This window comes from Corvus hawaiiensis, chromosome 8 (genome assembly GCF_020740725.1).
Source record: "Corvus hawaiiensis isolate bCorHaw1 chromosome 8, bCorHaw1.pri.cur, whole genome shotgun sequence".
NCBI classification, from domain to species: domain Eukaryota; kingdom Metazoa; phylum Chordata; class Aves; order Passeriformes; family Corvidae; genus Corvus; species Corvus hawaiiensis.
Window position 1 is genome coordinate 3,635,617 of NC_063220.1, and position 17,858 is coordinate 3,653,474.

The 17,858-nt window shown below is 45.0% G+C and overlaps 1 protein-coding gene across 2 annotated transcripts in view; it reads right to left on the reverse strand.

Moving 5' to 3' along the window:
* The window catches only part of ZRANB1 (zinc finger RANBP2-type containing 1), a 40,834-nt gene extending 36,829 nt beyond the window's left edge, over positions 1-4,005 (reverse strand). Inside the window, exon 1 of one of the 2 annotated variants that reach the window (XM_048311985.1) lies at positions 3,789-4,005. The gene's annotated coding sequence lies outside the window, so the exon portion shown is untranslated. The remainder of the gene's footprint in view (positions 1-3,788) is intronic. The other variant, XM_048311984.1, reaches the window with a different exon arrangement.
* Between the last annotated feature and the right edge of the window lie 13,853 nt (positions 4,006-17,858).

Here is a 17,858-nt window from a genome sequence, read left to right on the forward strand (position 1 = left end):
AGTTCCAGACACAAGTCCTACTTACACACCCTATTTACACTCGCCAAAGCAGACACAGGTCCATCCTTCCAGTCTCCCATTCCCTGGACAGCAGGTTACATGTCTGGTTTTCTCTTTATACCTAGTTCACAGTACTTCGAGTATTTTCAGCTCAGTTCTGAATTTAACCTTAAATGCTGTGTCTTCTCCAGCATTTTTCTTAGAAGTAGTAACTGTCCTTAATTTAAAATTTGCAAGCCATTCTCAGCAAAAAGCAATCCAACTTAGTAGACATAACAAAAAGGAAACAAGCAAGCAAACAAAAAACCCAACAACAAACCACGCAGTAGTATCCTTGTCTTAAGAACATGCAGAACAGATTACATCAGGACAAACCCAAATAACCAAAGGGAAAAATGCCAACTTAATTATATCTCCTGTACAGTAGAAAATGCAAAAGGGCTGCAAATTTGGCTGCTTCCTAGGCAAGATGCTCTGCACATACCAGTCACTACCAATCTTTCCACTGTATTACCTCCCCACATTCCTTCTAAAAAACCTACTATTCCTTCTGCTTTCTTGAACCAGGGACTCCGTATCAGCCCTCTCTTGAAGACAGCTCCCTCTTCAAACATCACTGCCCTCATTCCCTGCTCCATCCCCTCCACACCTCCCTTCTCCCTGGTCTTCACCAAAGTGAGTTGCTGCATAAATGGGACATCAGCACAGGAAAAAAAGTTGTTCTGAAAAATTCCAGGTGGACACAACTCCAGTTTGACTACAGAGCTCCTCAACACCTGCCTGTGCCACGAAAGAAGGAAATGCAAAATCATAAATATTATTATAGATTAACATGTTCTCAGAACTGCTGTTGAAGTACTACAGTTCTTCTAAAGCACGTTAACTGGTAGACCCCGAAGAGGTAATTCTTAATCTTGCACTTAAGAAAGTTCCAAAAGAATTAACTACATAGAGCAGCTGTGCTCCAGCCACTGATGATGCAAAAATGAGCACAGTCACAATCCTGTGCAAGATGAAGGAATGACAGCTACACAAGAAATGCTATGAAAAGTACCAGGAAAGTGTCTGGATTCCAAATGTTTGAAATCTTAATTTGAAGACAGACATTTTCTTTTTAAGGTGTAACAAATTCCATTCAACTGACATTACAAAGTTACAATTATTTATGTCATTAAACTGATTTTACCAAACTATGCCTTCTGACAAGGGAAATGGCAAACTCTTCATCAGCTGCGTTGGAAATAAACTCTCTTTTCAATTTTCCCTTGTTTCCCTCTTCATACATAGTACTATTTAAAAAAAATAAAAAATTAAGAACTCTGTTACAGCTAAGCCAGCCATTTTCAGCTGCCAAACTAAAGTTTAGTTCCATTTTAGTACCAGGAGACTGTGGATCATAATTCATGCAGTTAAACTGAGGATTACTTGTTGACATCAATTTTGAACAGCCCGAAATAACCCAGTCTTCAAATTTTGGGGGGAGGAAAGGGCATGAGATTACTAAGAGAACTGGCAGTAGCAGTTTAAATGCTTTGTTGTGATTAGCAGAGAGCACATCACGACAAAGAGTGTATTGATCTGAAGTTGTGCTAGAACTGATATGCCAAAGAGAAGCTGGAAAGAGAACCATTAACACCCAAGTTAATACCACATGAAGGAGCCGGTAAATCTCGCTTTAAAGTGCCTGAGAGAACATTTGATTATTTGATTGACTGTATTAAAAATAACTCCCCATTCAATCAGTAAAGTATTTCCAACTTACACTTTTGACTTATTTACAGATCCTTCTTGCAAAGGGCACCAAAGATGGGTGGGAATTCCCATCCCTGAGGAATTTACAGGTCAGACAACATACAATGAGAATGGCCATACACAAAGCTAAAAATGTCCTCTTGACCCATTCTGAGCTGGAATTAGTCTCTAATTAAAGTCACGCTTCTGTGATGAAACCCGTTGATGCTTTTATGCCACTCAGCATTCCAATTACATTAATATTTGTAATTATACTTCTGAGAAAATGCTAATGGACACAACTCCACAAGAACAGATCACAGCCTCACCGGTGTCACCCCCACCTGCCCGTCCTTTCTCAAAGCACCACAAGGAAAGTAAAGGTAGCAACTTCTCTTTCCTTTAAGAGAACTACACTACATAATTAGAGTTGAGTTTCAAAAACCCCACGAAATGCTTTCCCATCCAAAAGCTTTATTCTCTTTGAATGCTGTGACAGACCTAAACCAGAGGTGATCTTTTACATATGACATGCCAGACTCCACATGCTGAGACACCAACTCAGCTTAGCCTTCGGAAGAAGGCCAGCAAAAGAGCTCCAGAACACTTCCTGCTGCTCACCTGTTTCCCCCTCTCTGAGTAACCACTGAAAAAGGGGGGAGAAAAAGAAATAAGCCTTATGAATCTCTTCTGTGGTCACCACAGACCAATAAGCAGACGGAAAAACGAAACTAATTACAACAGATCTCTCCTGAACTACTGTTAAAAGGTTCTGCTCACACCAGAACAAACTCTGAGAAAGAGGGAGTTACTACACAGAAGACATCTCACCTTTCAATTTTTGCACCAACAAACGCATCAAAGGACTAACCTCACATGCCAGCTCCACCACTTGTGACACTGCAGGCAGCTGGTGAGCAGAGACTGTTCAAGCACAGCACAAAGCCCGTCAAACAACGTTTGTTTACTACATCAACCCCCAAGAATTCCAGAAAAAGTTGTCATTATTGCCATCGCTGAAAGTCACCGTGGCAGCAGAAAGTTCTCAGCAGCCGGGCTGTGCCAGCCGTGTAGGACACCCAGATTCACCTCCTCCATCATTTCTCCCACCCGCTGCTCCCAAGGGAGCGGTGACTGCTGTGGGGACAGGCTGATTCTGTCACTCCCAAGGAAGGACTCACAGACACATCCAAAGGACTCTCAGACACATCCATGACCTCCGCAGACAAGTTTATCTCATCCTGCCAGGAAGCTGCTGCAGTCTGGGACCGTGAAGGCAGACAGAGAGGCGCGGGCAGCACGGATTACCAAAGCCTGCCTCGCTCCTTAATCCAACTTTCCTAATTTTTGTTTAGACTTCGGTTCCAAAAGACGAGCTCGATTTTGAAATACTTCTCACACTGTACTTTACTTCTGATAAAGCATCGACAATACGTGATCACAGAATGAATCACAGAATGGTTTGGGCTGGAAGGGACCTTAAAGATCATCTTGTTCCAAGCCGCTGCCATGGGAAGGGGCACCTTTCACTATCCCACGGTGCTCCAAGCCCTGTCCAACCTGGCCTTGGACACTTCCAAGGATGGGACAGGCAATATCAGGGAAGTTCTGCTACCCAAAATCCACAGACACAACCCATCACTCCCATCACCTACTCCACCACCGCTTGGAGATCGACACAGACACATCCGAACACGAACAAAATCAAACCAGGAGGGTGGGAAGAAGTGGGAGGGAGGCAGCACAGGCATGATCTCACCCAGGCACACCGAGGTACCACAGCCCGGGGTCCGGAGCAGCAGCCACCGAAGAAAAAATCCGAGTTTCCTGCCTTTGTACCGAGGCTGTGCCAGCCTGCCTTCCCTCAGCAAACCGTTCCACGCGGGACACCGATCCCAGCGGGATCCCGGGCCGCGCCAGAGGCGTCTCCTTAGAGCCCCCACGACCCTGCAGCGGGTCCCCGGCCGGCTCTGGCTCAGCTCGCCCCCGTTCCCCCCCCGCGCCCCCTAGTCCCGCAGGGCTGCCCGAGGAAGGCAGTGAGCGCCCAGGGGCTTTACCTCTCCGCCGGGATCCGTCCCTGAGGAACACGCTCGGAGCACTGGGAGCCGCCTGCGCCCCGCGCCGCCCCCCCCCCCCCCCTCCCGCGTTCCCCTCCCCGCTCACGACATGGTCTCTCCCGAGGCGCCGCGGCTGCCGCGACCGCGGGCACTCCCACTCGGCGCGGCGGGGGGGGGGGGGGGGGGGGGGGGGGAGGCTCTGCCCGCGCTCCTCTAATGGCGGCGGCCAGAGCGGCCCAAAGCAAAATAAACCCCCGCACGGCCGAGCCGCACGTCAGCGCGGCCTGCCGCCCTGCGCGCCACCCATTGGCTGGGCCTGCTCCTGCCTTCCGCCAATCGGCGGGCGGCTCTTTGCGCAGAGCGGTGATGTCATCGCTGCCGCGGGGTGTCGCGCGCAGGGTGGGCGCCAGAGGGCGCCGCCCGGCCCGGCCCCTCAGGGCGGGTCCCGGGGGACCCTCGGGGGCGGTTCCGCGCTGCCCCTTCCCGGCCCTTCCCGGCCCTTCCCGGCCCTTCCTGCTCCCGTTCGCGTTCCCAGACGTCCCGCTGGACCCCTCGGCACCCTGCGGCCCTTCCCGAGCCAAACATGCGCCTCAGTCGCCGGCGGCAACGCGCGGAGCGTGTTAGTAGCGGAGAAGAGAGCATCCTCCGCATGGCTCCATATCCACCATGGTGCGGAGTACATGGACATCGGAGTTTCCTGTGGGAATAATCCCTCAAAAAACCCCCTTGTGATGGCACGTGGCCAGGCAGCAGCCGTGGAGAACGACGCTTTGTGTTCAGTGATCTCAGAATCACTGAATCACTGAGGCTGGAAAAGACCTCCGAGATACCGAGTCCAAGCTGAACCCGATCCCCACCCTGTCGCCAGCCCAGAGCCCTGAGTGTCACATCCAGTCATTCCTTGGACAGCTCCAGGGATGGGGACTCCAAACCTCCCTGGACAGTCCCTTCCAATGTCTAATCACCCTTTCTGTGAAGAAATTCCTTATAATGTCCAACTTGAACCTCCCCTGGTTGCAGCTTCGGACTCTGTCCTCTATTTCTTATTGACTCTCAGGAAATATTTTGCCATGGAACAACTGAAGGAATTAATGGGTGGGAATCCAAAATCCACCAGGTGCCATGGTCAGGTTGACATGGTGGTGTTGGGTCATGGGACGGACTCGATCTCAGAGGTTTTTTCAATCTAAATTGATTCTGTGAAATAAATTTTCAATATTTCCTCCGCATGTGGATATCAGCTGTTGCTGACTCGAGACAGCGAATGTGTGGGATTGGGGTTCAGGATGTCCACCCTGGCCGGAAGGATGCATCCAAGCAGCAAAGCCCATTCCTCTTCTGGGAAGGAAAGACCAGCAACAACAGCTCTGCCAGCCCTTGGGTTCAGTCCTTGTGCTGGCTACACAATATTTTTTTTGCTTTCTACGCAAAAATTGCGAGTCTGCATCTTCCTTAAGCTGCCCTTGTAGGCTCACTGACAGAAAATGTGTGTTTGTCCACATCCTTGCTTTTCCCTCATGGGTTTTACATTGTTTGATACTTGATTGTTTTTTTTCCCACTGCAGTTACTACTTTTTATTTCAGGCTTTCTCAGATATTTTAGCACTTTCTTATTTCCATGGTTTCATTCCCCATTCCCAGACTCTCTTAGATAATGCCTTGGGCTTGGTGTTGCATTGGGAAACTCATCCGGGACCAGCTGGATCCATCCCTTCTCCCTCAGTCAGCATAAAAGAAAAGCACCTGAGATGTTCCAGCAGAGCAGTGCTAGAGAAAATCCCTTTGTCCAACAGGCAAACAACCAGGACTGGAGTCAGGACAAGTAAAATGTAATTACTTATGGAGACTGAAATAGAAATTTGTCTTCATTTGTAATTAAATTAGTTCCCTATAAACATCAAGAATTGTTGCAGGGGGAGGGTAATGTGATTTCTCTCTCCCAGACTAATTATTTACTAAATTCTCTTTCTGACTCCACTGAACAAGTTGGTGCATTTCTCAAAACGCAGCAGTAGAAAAAGGGGGACAGGTTTTTTTGTTTGTTTTTTTTTTTGTAATAAGACTTGGATAAATCATGTAAAAGAAATACTCCTTTTCCTAAGGAATTGTACCATCTCTGTGCTTAGAAATCATCCAGAAAATGTATCCCTTGCTCTTGGCATCTAGGCCAGATGATGGAAGAGCTGTTGGGGTAAATCCTAAATGCTGCCCCAGTTGTACAACGGGGGAAATTTCCAGAAATAGTTGTTATAGATTAGATTGAATAAAAATATATGAAAATACAAGGAATGTCATAGAACCATAGACTCATAGAGGGGCTTGGATTGGAAAAACATTATGACCAACTGAAAAAAAAAATTCCAAAGAATTCTATGATTCTAAGAGATTTTAATCTCTGCACAGTTGCTCTGCAGAACAGAAGCATTCTGAGTAGTGAAATGGGTCCCTGGATAGTAGTCAAAGGAGAACACATGTTAAAATTGAATTTGAAACTATTTACCAGAGCAAAAGCAAATCCTGGGCTGCATCTCCCAATTACCTGACATTTTTGATGTTGGTGACTTTATTGTTAAGGCCATGTCCTTGGCTTTAGCTCAAAAAGCTGCTGGTGTCTCCTTCCAGGTTTACCTTGTGGGAGTTTGCCATTTGTTCTAGACTTAAACAATAAAATACAAGAGGAATGACCTTTCAGCAGTTTAGAACATTGATATTTGCACATATATTTTATCCAATAAGAGCTTTCAGACTTCTAATTTGGAGACAAATCAAAATCTACATGACTTGATAGTCCAGTCCTCAATAGATTTGGTATTTGATCTTTTTTTCTTTTTTTTTAATGTCAGAAAGATAATTCTATTTTTGTTAGAGGTAGCAGAAGTTGTAAGCAAGTACTAATTTCCTATATCCCACCCAAAATTTTCATTTCCTTTCACCAGTTTAAGGAGAAATTTTAACTCCCTAGGAAGGAATTTGGAACAGTCATACTCATTTGACAGCTAGAGCTGTTATTTTGGGAACCTTCTTTTGCAGAGCTGGATTTGCTCAGGCCTTGCAGCTCGTGTGCCTTCACACAGAGTTGTACAACTACCCCACATGCCTCACAATAAACCCACGGCAGAGCCATGATATAAAAATATCATTTGCACATATATGTCTTCCAGCTTTCTTTTTTCTGCACTTCTCAAACATCATAAATCCCTGTTCTTGTAACTCACCATCTTCCTCAGCCATCCCAACTCCAATCTCCTTTCTTCCTGTTGCTCTAGAACAAGAACTGATAGTAAATCTCCTTGTCAGAGCTCACAGATTTGATAAAACCCAAGCAACGTCCACAAATGATGTGATTTTGCAGGAATATCCAGCTGAGAACCCCCTTGGTTCCCACTCCTTGTCAGCCTGGAGCTGCCCCACCAGCCTGGAACCCTTTGTGCCTGTGAGGTGTGAGCCTTGCAGGTAGCCAGCGAGGCAGGTGGCTGGGAAGTTCCCTTCTTTTTCTACAAAGAATTTATACATTTAGGATTTTTTCGGCGCAACCCTGAGTTGCAAATTGCCGCTGTCCCTATTAAACACGAGCACTTTGCCTTACAAGATGCCCTGATTTTTTCTGTCCTGATGCTCACTGTTAGTAAAGGCCTTTTCCCTCAACCCTCCCTGACGTTTCTGTTCTGATTCACCCTGTTAATACCCGAGCAAATGATACCCAAAGCTATAATTAGAAGGCAAGCGTTGAAACATTCCACAGGAGCACATTTGTTACATGTAGTAGCTGGGGGGATTCAGTGACACAAAATTGTGCTTCAGGTGAGCAAAAAAAGACAAAACCCTAATTATTGTCTGCTGGCATGAAGTGATTTTGTGCTGCAGCAGAACTACCTCAGCTTGAGTGCAAAGATTACATCTAGTTAGTGATGTCTAAGTGCAGATCTTGCTCTTATGTAATTCTCTTTACCCTGGTAACTCCTCGCTCTCAGGCAGAGCGCTGGCTCCCATTAGGAGACTCATTCTCATCCAGGAGCAGGGATGTACGTGCTCACCAGATGGTTATTTCTCACTAGCTGAACTTTGAATATGCAGAACTCCCTACTCAACCAGCTCCTCGGATCCTGCGCTTGCCGTTGCTTTATCCTGTGTTTTTAGGAGCAAGGAAGGTTTGCAACACTTAGATAAAGGGCGAGGAATAGAAATGCACAAAAATCCAAAGGAAGCACAGGTTTTGGATTGAGAACAGGATGTTTTAAATGGTTCACTGATTTGTTACCAGCTTTCCAGCCTCTGAGTCAGCCTGAGCCTTCACACCCAGTAAATCCCATCTTTGTGGCTCCTTTTCTCATTTTCATTTGAATCATAAAAGTATTCAACTACAGCTAGATCACTATCCCCCCATCCAGGTAAGAATGAAGTCAGAGGAGGCTAAATCACAGAAGCATGGAATGCCTTGGGTAGGAAGGGACATGAAAGAACATCCATGGAGCCAGCAAGAGACCCCTCACAGCTCTCCAAGTAGTCAGTGTGTGGAGGTGATTGTTTCAGGGACACAACAGCCAGGAAAGATAGAGAATAAACAAATCCATCTTGGAAAAACTCTGCAGAAATATGTCTAAAGTCTGTTCTGAGTTGTTACCTCCTCACTCTGAAGTATATTTCAATAGCAAAAAGAAAAAGGTTCAAAGTGGAGAGCACTTGAATTGAAAGCTTCCACATTCTCATATTTTTCTTGCTTTCTCTCTGGTTCCACATGGAGCAGAGGAAGTGGGTGAAGGAGTAAATCCGTTGAGATGGGGCTTTCCAAATGAAGGGTTTGAGCCCTGTGATTGGGGAACCTTAGAAACTTCTCTCAGCTGGGCAGACCTTGCGTAGGTGAAGGAGTCTGTGGCCAACAGAAAGGCAGCACACGTGGAGAAAAACGGGACTCTGGGAGGCAATGGGGTGGCTGTATTCCAGCACTCAGTGTGGATCTGGAGACTCCACGAGACTGCAGGAGCTGCCCGTCCCAGATGGCGAGCACAGCGTGGCTGCCGCGGCTCCGAGCATGCATCAGCAGGTCTGTCACAGCGCAGGAATGCAGGGGGGAGGACAGAGAGGAGGAAAAGAGAGAGGGAACCGAGGAAAATGTGAGACAGGGTGTTAAAAACAAACAGGAAAGGAAAATAGAACAGGAAAATGCAAAGAGCTCTTTGGATGCTCTCTGAAAGTCATCAGGGATGACAGTGACAAGTCACAACGCAACTCTAAAAGGACACAGCAGCCTGAGTCCCTTCAGGGGCATGTAAGACATTTGCAAGGACTCGAGACAAAAATCCATTATAAAAATGGACTGAAATCCATAAACTTACTGCTGTACAGAAATGCCAGGCCTAAATAGCCTGGATGGCTCTGCACAATGGCCACTGTCTTTCTTGCCCTCACCACTGACACTTTTAACAACCACCAACCCCCTGGACCCCTCCAAAATGCTTCTGGCAGCAGAAAATGAAGTGTGGGGTCAGCATAACACTGACTCCTCCAACTCTGGCAACTGGGGCTGGAGGAGATGAAAATACCACACTATGCTGCTACTGGTTTTGATGCTGGGTTAGGCAGCCCCCTCCTCTGACTCCTGGCTTTTGTGAGCCCCCTGATGGCATCACCCCTCCCCAAACGTATAAAAGCCGTAGATGCTAAACCCAGTGGCCGTGGAGATGAGAGGCAAAAACTCAGACATTTTTCTGCTTTAGGAGAGCCCAGTACTTCTCCTGTGCAGAAGGCAGCGTTATCAGGTGGCTTTAATATGGCCCAAATTCGAGCCCAAGCTGTTAGTGGTCGGCAAAAGTGAAAATGGGATTTATTATAAATAAGGCTGTCCAGGAGCACATGAGGCAACAGAGAAGGGACGTTCTGTGTCTGGTTTGCAGAACACAGTGCATCATGCCCAGCATAATCAGCACCAGCTAATCAGATTATTTGATGAGCCAGAGGGAGCAAAATCTATCTTTGAGTTGACGTAATCCACCAATAGACTGCTTAAGGACTCTGGATATTTTCATTCTGTGTCTCAGAAGCCTTTCCCTTACCCATTTATCGAGACTTATCCTTTTTATGAGCAAATCTGGGATTAAACACAGACAGCTCAAATAAAAACCAGAACACAAACCAGGTAAGAGTGAGATTCCAACAGAGCGGTGCCAATTGCCACACTACTGGCTCAGCAGGATGGTGAAAGAATATCAGGGTACTTTAAAGCCATTACTGGAGATCTTGGATGGTAACTCAGGAGGATAAGGAATACACAAGTCTGGAATTAAAATGGGGAAAGGACTTTTTTTCTGGAACATTGTGAAATTTTGGATGAGATTTTTGTTTTAATTCAGGCCTGGCCTGATCCATAAATTCTTGTTACTTTAATATAATTTAATATATTTTAGAAGTGTGTTCTGTAAAAAATCTGTACCTTCTCTTAGCCTTCTTCATCACAAACAGGGAGTTTCAACAACTGCATAAAAAGTAGCTTTCCATCTTTTTCTAATTTAATCTTGCAGAAAGCTGTCTAGCAGGGTACCTCATCATGCTTTGCCTTATTTACAGATACAATGAGGGGAGCAGTAAAATAAATCATTTTTAAAACAGATTACTTTTCTGGAAGGACAGTTCTTTGCTTTTATTCCTAACTTTAAAAGAAAATAATGTAGTAATTATAGCTTGAGCAACTATTGTTTACTTTTATCAGGCCTCACAAAAGCTGCTGTGCCTGCCTTCCTTGTATGTTGTGTTAAAAAGATGGGTAGAAGCAGAATAAAATAATTGCAACAGAACATTGCCTGGTATCACTGTCTCCCTCCCACTGCACAAAGAGATGCTGGAGCAAAGCTGAGACATTTATTGAGCAGCAGGAGGTCATTAGCTTGTTGTCAGTCCTCTCTCCATTGACAGCTTGACGTGGCTGTCTGGTAGGTAAGCTGCACTGTAAACAGGCTTTTTGTAACACACATTTCTGCTCTCATATGAAAAATATGTTTGCTGTCTCACAAATAATCCTTGCCACCCTGAGAAATTACAGATTTTGTGTCTCAGGAACTTGTTGCTTCAGTTTCCCAACCACACGTCTCAGCTGTGTCTGAGTTTCTCTTGCCTAAGCCCTTTGAAAAAAGTTTAAGCTTCAAAAGCTTCCACTTCTATGAGACAGTCAGCTCTGGAGCTGCCCATGTCCAGGCACAGCTGTAAATTTACAGGGCTTTAACACCAAAGGACAATTTAGAGCATATATTGGGGTTGTGTACAGCTGAAATTGCTTAAATATTACAGCGACTTAGATCTTCTGTAGAGGTCAGTGTGGAAATACAGCTTTTTACCGGCTAGGCTCGTAGTTCAACGCCTTAGAAAGCCTCGGGCAGCCTAGAGAGGTAGCACGGACAATCCAGCATTTCAGTAGCTCTGAAAGCAGCAAATGGTAGCTGCAAAGCTGATACCACCAGCAGAAGCAAAGAGGGAGAAATATAGCCTTCGGTTTGCCTAATTCCTGCAATTAGAAGCTTTTGAATAGAAACAGAGACAAGACATTCGCAGAAGGGATGCAAGCCGAAGAGGGCAGGCCCCCCTTGGGCCCATCTTTTATTGGGAGAAGGGGAAAGGTGAGGACTGGGGGTGGACCCGGGGTGACCGGCCAATCAGACACTGCTAAAGAGTTTGAGTTACATTTGGTTTTGCCCGCGCTTAGAACAAAGGAGTCAGGAGCACATGGCAGAGGCAAATCCTGGCTTGTCTTGGGGAGGGGGAAGGGATGCTCGGAACAGGCAGCAACAGGTCTGAGTGAGGACTGAGGATCAGAGAATTCAGGAGGATACTTAACTGAGGAGGAAACGATTGCTGCCATAAACCAGCCAGATCCATGTGTAATCATTTGTCTGCACATCTTATTACTGCCCAAGCACCACGACAGCAGAGAGCCTGAGTCGCTGACTTAGCTTTGCCCAATGCAATTCAGCTTAATCAATAAAACCAATTTTACAAAATTACACAAAAGGTTGAGCTCCTGCTGGAATAATCGGAAATTGGTGAAGCTGCTCAGTCTCAGGAAGGTCACATTCCTCTACTGGAAGTGGAACCTTTGAAATCCTTGGCTGGGAAGGATCCATGTTCTTTTCTTCCTGGGTATGGCTTTCACATAGGCCAGTTTCCCCAAGACTTCCCGTGGTTCCTCTCTCTGCCAAGTCAACTTTTACAGTCAAGGGGCCTGTGCAGACACCAAAGGCCCAGGGAGAAAGTCCAGATTTGGCCCTTTGCTCACAAGCCATATTTCATTGGTATAGAAAAATCGCATTACATTGGTTATATCAGGAATGTTTATCACGCAGCTGATCATAGAATCATGGAATGGTTTGGGTTGGAAAGCACCTTAAAGGTCATTTGTTCCAACCCCCTGCCATGGGCAGGAACACCTTCCACTGGACAGGTTGCTCCAAGCCCCGTCCAACTTGATGCAGATGAGAGTGCAGGGTACCCATGTCGGAAGCAGAAGGCTGTTCAAATGAATGGGGCTGATCACTTGCATCAAATTAGGGAGCTTATTTCTCAAATGGAGCCCAAATCTGTTTGGATTAGAGCTTTCCAACCACTCTGCCGAAGAAACAGAAGTTCTGCCTGTTGATTTCTCTATTTTCGTTTTGCCTCTGATTCGCGAGTTCTTTTACTCGGAGTTTGCATTAAAAGGCAGAAGACGCTGAGTTGTTCTTCTAATTTGATGTTTATTAATTCTTATCTGTAGCACAGCTGTACAGAATGTGCCTCTTAAGTTAACAAGGTGGAAATGGCCTTGAGTTCTAACTTCCAAAGCCATTTAAAGTCCAAACTATCCAATCATGGAATGCCAACTAATTTATTTTTACTTATAATCCAATAACTAATTACTCATGTTCTGCACTGCGGGTTTTTTGAACCAATACCAGAACACCCAGATTTGTGAAGAAGAAGGAGGAAAGAAAAACTAATCCACATGCAAAATCCTCCATATTGTTACTATATCCCATAAACCTAATTTTTCTACATCTCTGCATATTCCACCCCATGACATAACTTTAATTGCACAGCAACAATCTCAGTGCTATTACATAATCTGGGAAGCCTTTCCCAAGGCCTCAGGTCAAATGCAGTGTGCTTTTGAAGATCATTGCCTGTCAGCACTGAAAGGCTGAAGTTCTCTGAACCCAGGATTCCAACACTGCCATTTCATTTTGTTGCTGTTTCTCTTATCTTGCCATCCTGGCTTTGAATTTTCGCTCTCTTATTCTAAGTACACGTCCTGCCCGATTTGCTTAATCTTCAAGAGTTTTCACGGTGTCCTCAGGCACTCAGGGAAGAGGCCAAGTGAGCTGGGCTTCCCTCAGAGCACATGGCTCCAAAGCTGAACTGTGTTCATTTCTTGGCTGTCTTCCTCTCACATCAGAGAATATTCCAAATAAAGCCTCACTGGTGTTGCTCAGAATCAAAATAGCTTCATCTTATTTAGGTTTGATAACCCCTTGAGAAAAGTCCCTTGGACCTTGGCTTCCCCTTAGAGCTGTTGACTGCCTTGGCATATGGTCCTGTTAGATCTTCTCAGTTAAACACTGTTACATCACAGCTCTGTCAGCTGTCAGTATTTTAATGTTTTTCTTGGAATGTTTGCTTCCTGTCCTAGACCTTCTGCCTCTAGAGCCAAGTGATTTAGAATCTGAGTTTTTATTTTCAAAGGAGATTTCTAATCCTCAAAGCAGCACAGAAAATCATAAAATGTCAGCTAAATAAAGGGTTCAGAAACTAAAAGCAAAGACCAAAAAAGAACCACAAATATCGGTTCCTAAATCTCATTATTAAAAAATATAATTCCAATGTTTTGGAACGAAACAAACCAGCTGGTTAATTTTTTTTTCCCAAAGTTTTTGACTGCCAGTTTCAGAGTGCAGAAGGCATTTCTATTTGTGCCAATGCTGGATCAATATCCCAGCTCAGTTCAGAGGGATGAGTAGATTTGCTCTCACCCAGAGCTCACTCAGGCTGAGTCCTTACATCTAAAACTAATCATGGGCTTCCTGAAATGCACCAGGAAAAATAAGGACTATTAGCATCTTGGTTCTGGGTGACATTTTGGGTAGATATGCTCTGTTTAGCTAATTTTCCTCATCTAGCAGAATACCTACATATTCCTTTTCTTTCCATACCCTTGGGCATTGCAGTTGGATTCATGGCTGCAGCAGCTCATTCCAGAGGTGACTGTGCCAGAGCTGTGCAGGCTACAATACTTTTTTGTATTTGTAGGTGTTGCCTGCAGATTTGCAGGGTTTTGGAGCTAGATGTGTATCAGATAATGCCACAAATCACAGAGGAGCAGGCTGGAAGGCACCTTAAGGATCCTGTGGCCCAGCTTTTCTTGCCCAAAGCACAGTCTAGACAAGATCTGCTCAGATCAGGGCCTTGTACCATTGAGTCTGAATCCTCCAAGGATGGAGATCCCATGGCTTCTCTGAGCTCAGTTCCAGGGTCTGACTGATGCTAGTTATTCTTTTCCTGATAGGCAATCTAAGCTTGCCCTGATCGTCTCCAAAACATGCACACTCTGCCTCTTTTCAAACCCAAATGAAGTTTAATTGAGTTGGCTTTCCTTGAGAGATAATGTGACTAGAGAGCATGAAGTCCCAAGTTTAGTGAGACTGTGTGAATTGAAAGAGATTATGGATTAGAAACACAAGCCATTAACCTAGAACACCAAGAACAGTTTTGGCTTCTTTTTCTGCCAGCCTAATACTGGAAGGACCATGACAAAAATAATTTAATTTATATTTCTCATCCAAGTTTATAGCTAGAGCTGATTAAAGCTTCTATTTATTTTCTGCTTCAATTTTCAAAGTTCTAAAATATTTAATTCTACAAAAGAGGTAATGAAAGTAATGAAAACTACATAATGAAAACTTGCCAGAAAAATAAAAATGGTATTTAAAACAAAAAAAATCACAGAAATTGGGGCTTTTGTAATTTATCCAGAAACCCTGAAATTTGTTCTCCAAAGCCCTGTGGGATCTCCTGAAGTCTCTGGTGTCCAAGACAGGGAGCGAGGCTGGTTTGGATGTGGACCCTGAAGTGATGGGGATGCCTCATTGTGACACGCGGCTTCTCCAGAGATGCCCTCCATCAGCTCCAGGTCATCTCCTGGTCATGCTGGCAGACTGGCAGCACTTTTAGTGTAGCTCAGAAACCTGCTGGAACTCCTGAGCTTGTGCAAACCAGCTTGGTTTCAACACACCAGCATTTACCACAACGTCTGCATTTTTGTAAGCTGTCCAGCCAGCAACATTTCCCATCTAAAAGGAAGAGTTTCACTTCTCATCCAGCATCCACCTCTCCAACAGCCACTTGCCTGCGAGCTGCTCTGAGGTGTCCTCTCTTCTAAAGGCGAGGAGAAAGCAGCACCTGCAGCTCACCACACTCGAACACATCTCGGAGCATTTCACTGCATCTGAACTAGGCTAAACAAGTTACCTCCCAGGCACACTGACCCCTCTGGAGAATACAAACACCCTAGTTCAGACTACACTCACATTACGAAGACCTAATTTAGTCCTGATGTTTTGAGATGCACATACAAGCTGCTTTTTACAAGGTCACCCCCGGCAGAGATGAGGAATTTTTTATTATTAGCGTGGAGACCTTGAGTTTTGAAAAATGCTCTTGGCTTTCATCATGATCTGCATGCTGTTTTTTTCCATCTTCCTTGCATTAAATGGTCACTAGAAAAGGCTGTAATTTATGCAGCACTCCTGACAGTTCCCTCAGGGGTTCTGTGCAATGAACCCCCTTCATTTTAAAGGCTCTTTTAAAATAAATGGTCTCAAAAACACTGTGCAGTTTTAAAACTGAAAAGACAAGGGAGTTTACGTGGTATGGAGGGAAACCTGTATTTGGTGGCAAATTAAAACATTCGGCCACAGAAATGATGGCTAAGAGAAGATGAAGAAAGAAATGGTAAAACAACGTTAAAGGAAGATGTTTTGCTATTTAGACACATTCTGTCTCTCTCCTTGAATAGAAAATATTTTAAAGGTGAGTCCTGACCCTGATTGTCCTCAAGTGCTAATACCAAGTGCTTAGACAGGAAAATGATGTCGATCTGCCAGTCACTAATTGCCCTTCTTTGTGGTTCCCATTTCCTTGGGTGCTCTGTTTTTCTCCATGGCTGTGACAACTCCTCCCACACCAGAGGAAATATTTAGCTCCCATCTTCCTGTGGAGTAGCAATTTCCCTATTTTCATAACTTAAGCCTTCCCCACCGAGCAGCTGCAGTGTCTGCTTGAACTGTGGAGTATTTATTTTGTGGAGGTTTTTCTAAGTCCTGATCAAATTATTTGAGGGGAAAGATACCTACAACGTCCTAAAGAACAGCTGTTCCTGACAAATCAACCCCAGGAAACATTTTGTCTGTTTATCCTATGAATTGGCAGAACATGGGCTGCTGTATCCTGAAATATTCTGTCATCTCCCATTAAATAAATAGGGAACTGAACAGTTCCTAGCTACAGATCACAAATGGAAGTGGGAGGAAAGCAAACATCCAGTTTAGCATTCACCTCAGTGCGTTGCTGGTTCCAGTTCACCTTAAGTTTCTCAAGAATATCTGTAGGAAAATAGGCAAGTACCTAGTGGGGCTTTTCTTTTACTGCACATCAATTTCTCTGAAGTGCTCACATCCTTCCTGTCTAAACTTATACATTCTAGATGGATAAAGACATCTGTAAAATAGGGAATTATTTTCCAAGCTCTGCCTGGCCAGGGGCCAAAGGAAGCTGTGTGATGTTCAATCTTACATTTATACAGTATGGCATGAAAAGGAAATGTACTGGGGAACTCTAAGAGGCTCAATCAGCCACTCCTCAGGCTGTTTTTCAGTGCTGTAACACAGAAATCTTTCCCTTCAGTTAAAAAAAATACAAATATATGTATATATGTTTTATTTTGGCACTGTGACCTTGGGGGTTGTGAGTTTGGGGTTCGGAGGCTTTTTTTCCTATAGGATTTCTAATGATTTCTAATGGGAGCAGGGATTCCTGACTCCTGCATCCATGACTTTAGCTTCAGGCAGGGCAGCAAGGACGGGCTCTGCTCTGTCAATCTGGTAATGAACAGTAATGACAGACTCTAAGCTGTCATAAGAGGATATGACCAAGCCTTGTTTGGGAATGGAGAACTCAGCCACGTCTGGTGACAGCCAGGATGACCTGAGGGAAGGGATCTGCCCACAACAAAGAGCTTTTTGCCCAGTCACAAATAAAACTGACCCCTCCACATGATGTTCCCAGCTTCTCCTCTCCCTTCAGCATCCCTTCTCTCTCCTGTTCCAGACCAGGTGGTCAAATCTGGATTAATTTTATTTTGTCCTAAACACGTTGTTAATTCTGTGTTCTCACTAGACCACAGCTTGTGGGGGGAGGGAGAATTTTAATCCTGGTAAGATTTCCCGCCCTTTACAGATTCCCACATGGAGATTGCAGCAGCCTTTGTGCAAGTGTTGGAGCTCCTGCAGGCTGTGGCATTTTGGGGAAGCAGTGGTGATGGATGAGCCCTGAAGGAGGAGCTTTTCTGCCCAGCCTGCCCTGGGACCAGGCTCAGTCTCTTCCCTGAGCAGCATCCCCATTTTTGTTTTGGAAGTCACACTAATTACAGAGCTATTGCCTTCCTCATTTAAGCAGGCAGTTAATCCCAGTGCTGTTAAAATCCCATTTCCAGCTTCCCTCAGGAACACTGAGTGGCTGTTCATGGAGCAGGCTCACACCACGCTGCTTCTTCTGTGGTGACATTGGGCAAGTGACAAACACTGCACGGTTGCTATAAATTCATATTTTGCTGCCCTCCTTCCCTAGGAGACAGGCCACGGCAGCCTGGGACAGGATCTGTGCTCCTGCTTCCTCCTGTGACAAAGGAGGTGCCACAGGAGGGCACAAGGAAAGTGAGTCATTCCTCTGATCATTAATTAATTAGTGTCCTGCTGCTCCTCCAGGCAAACCAAACAGATTACACAGGGCAAAATTGACATAAACAAGTAGAAAAATCTGCTTATAAAGGAACTTGGG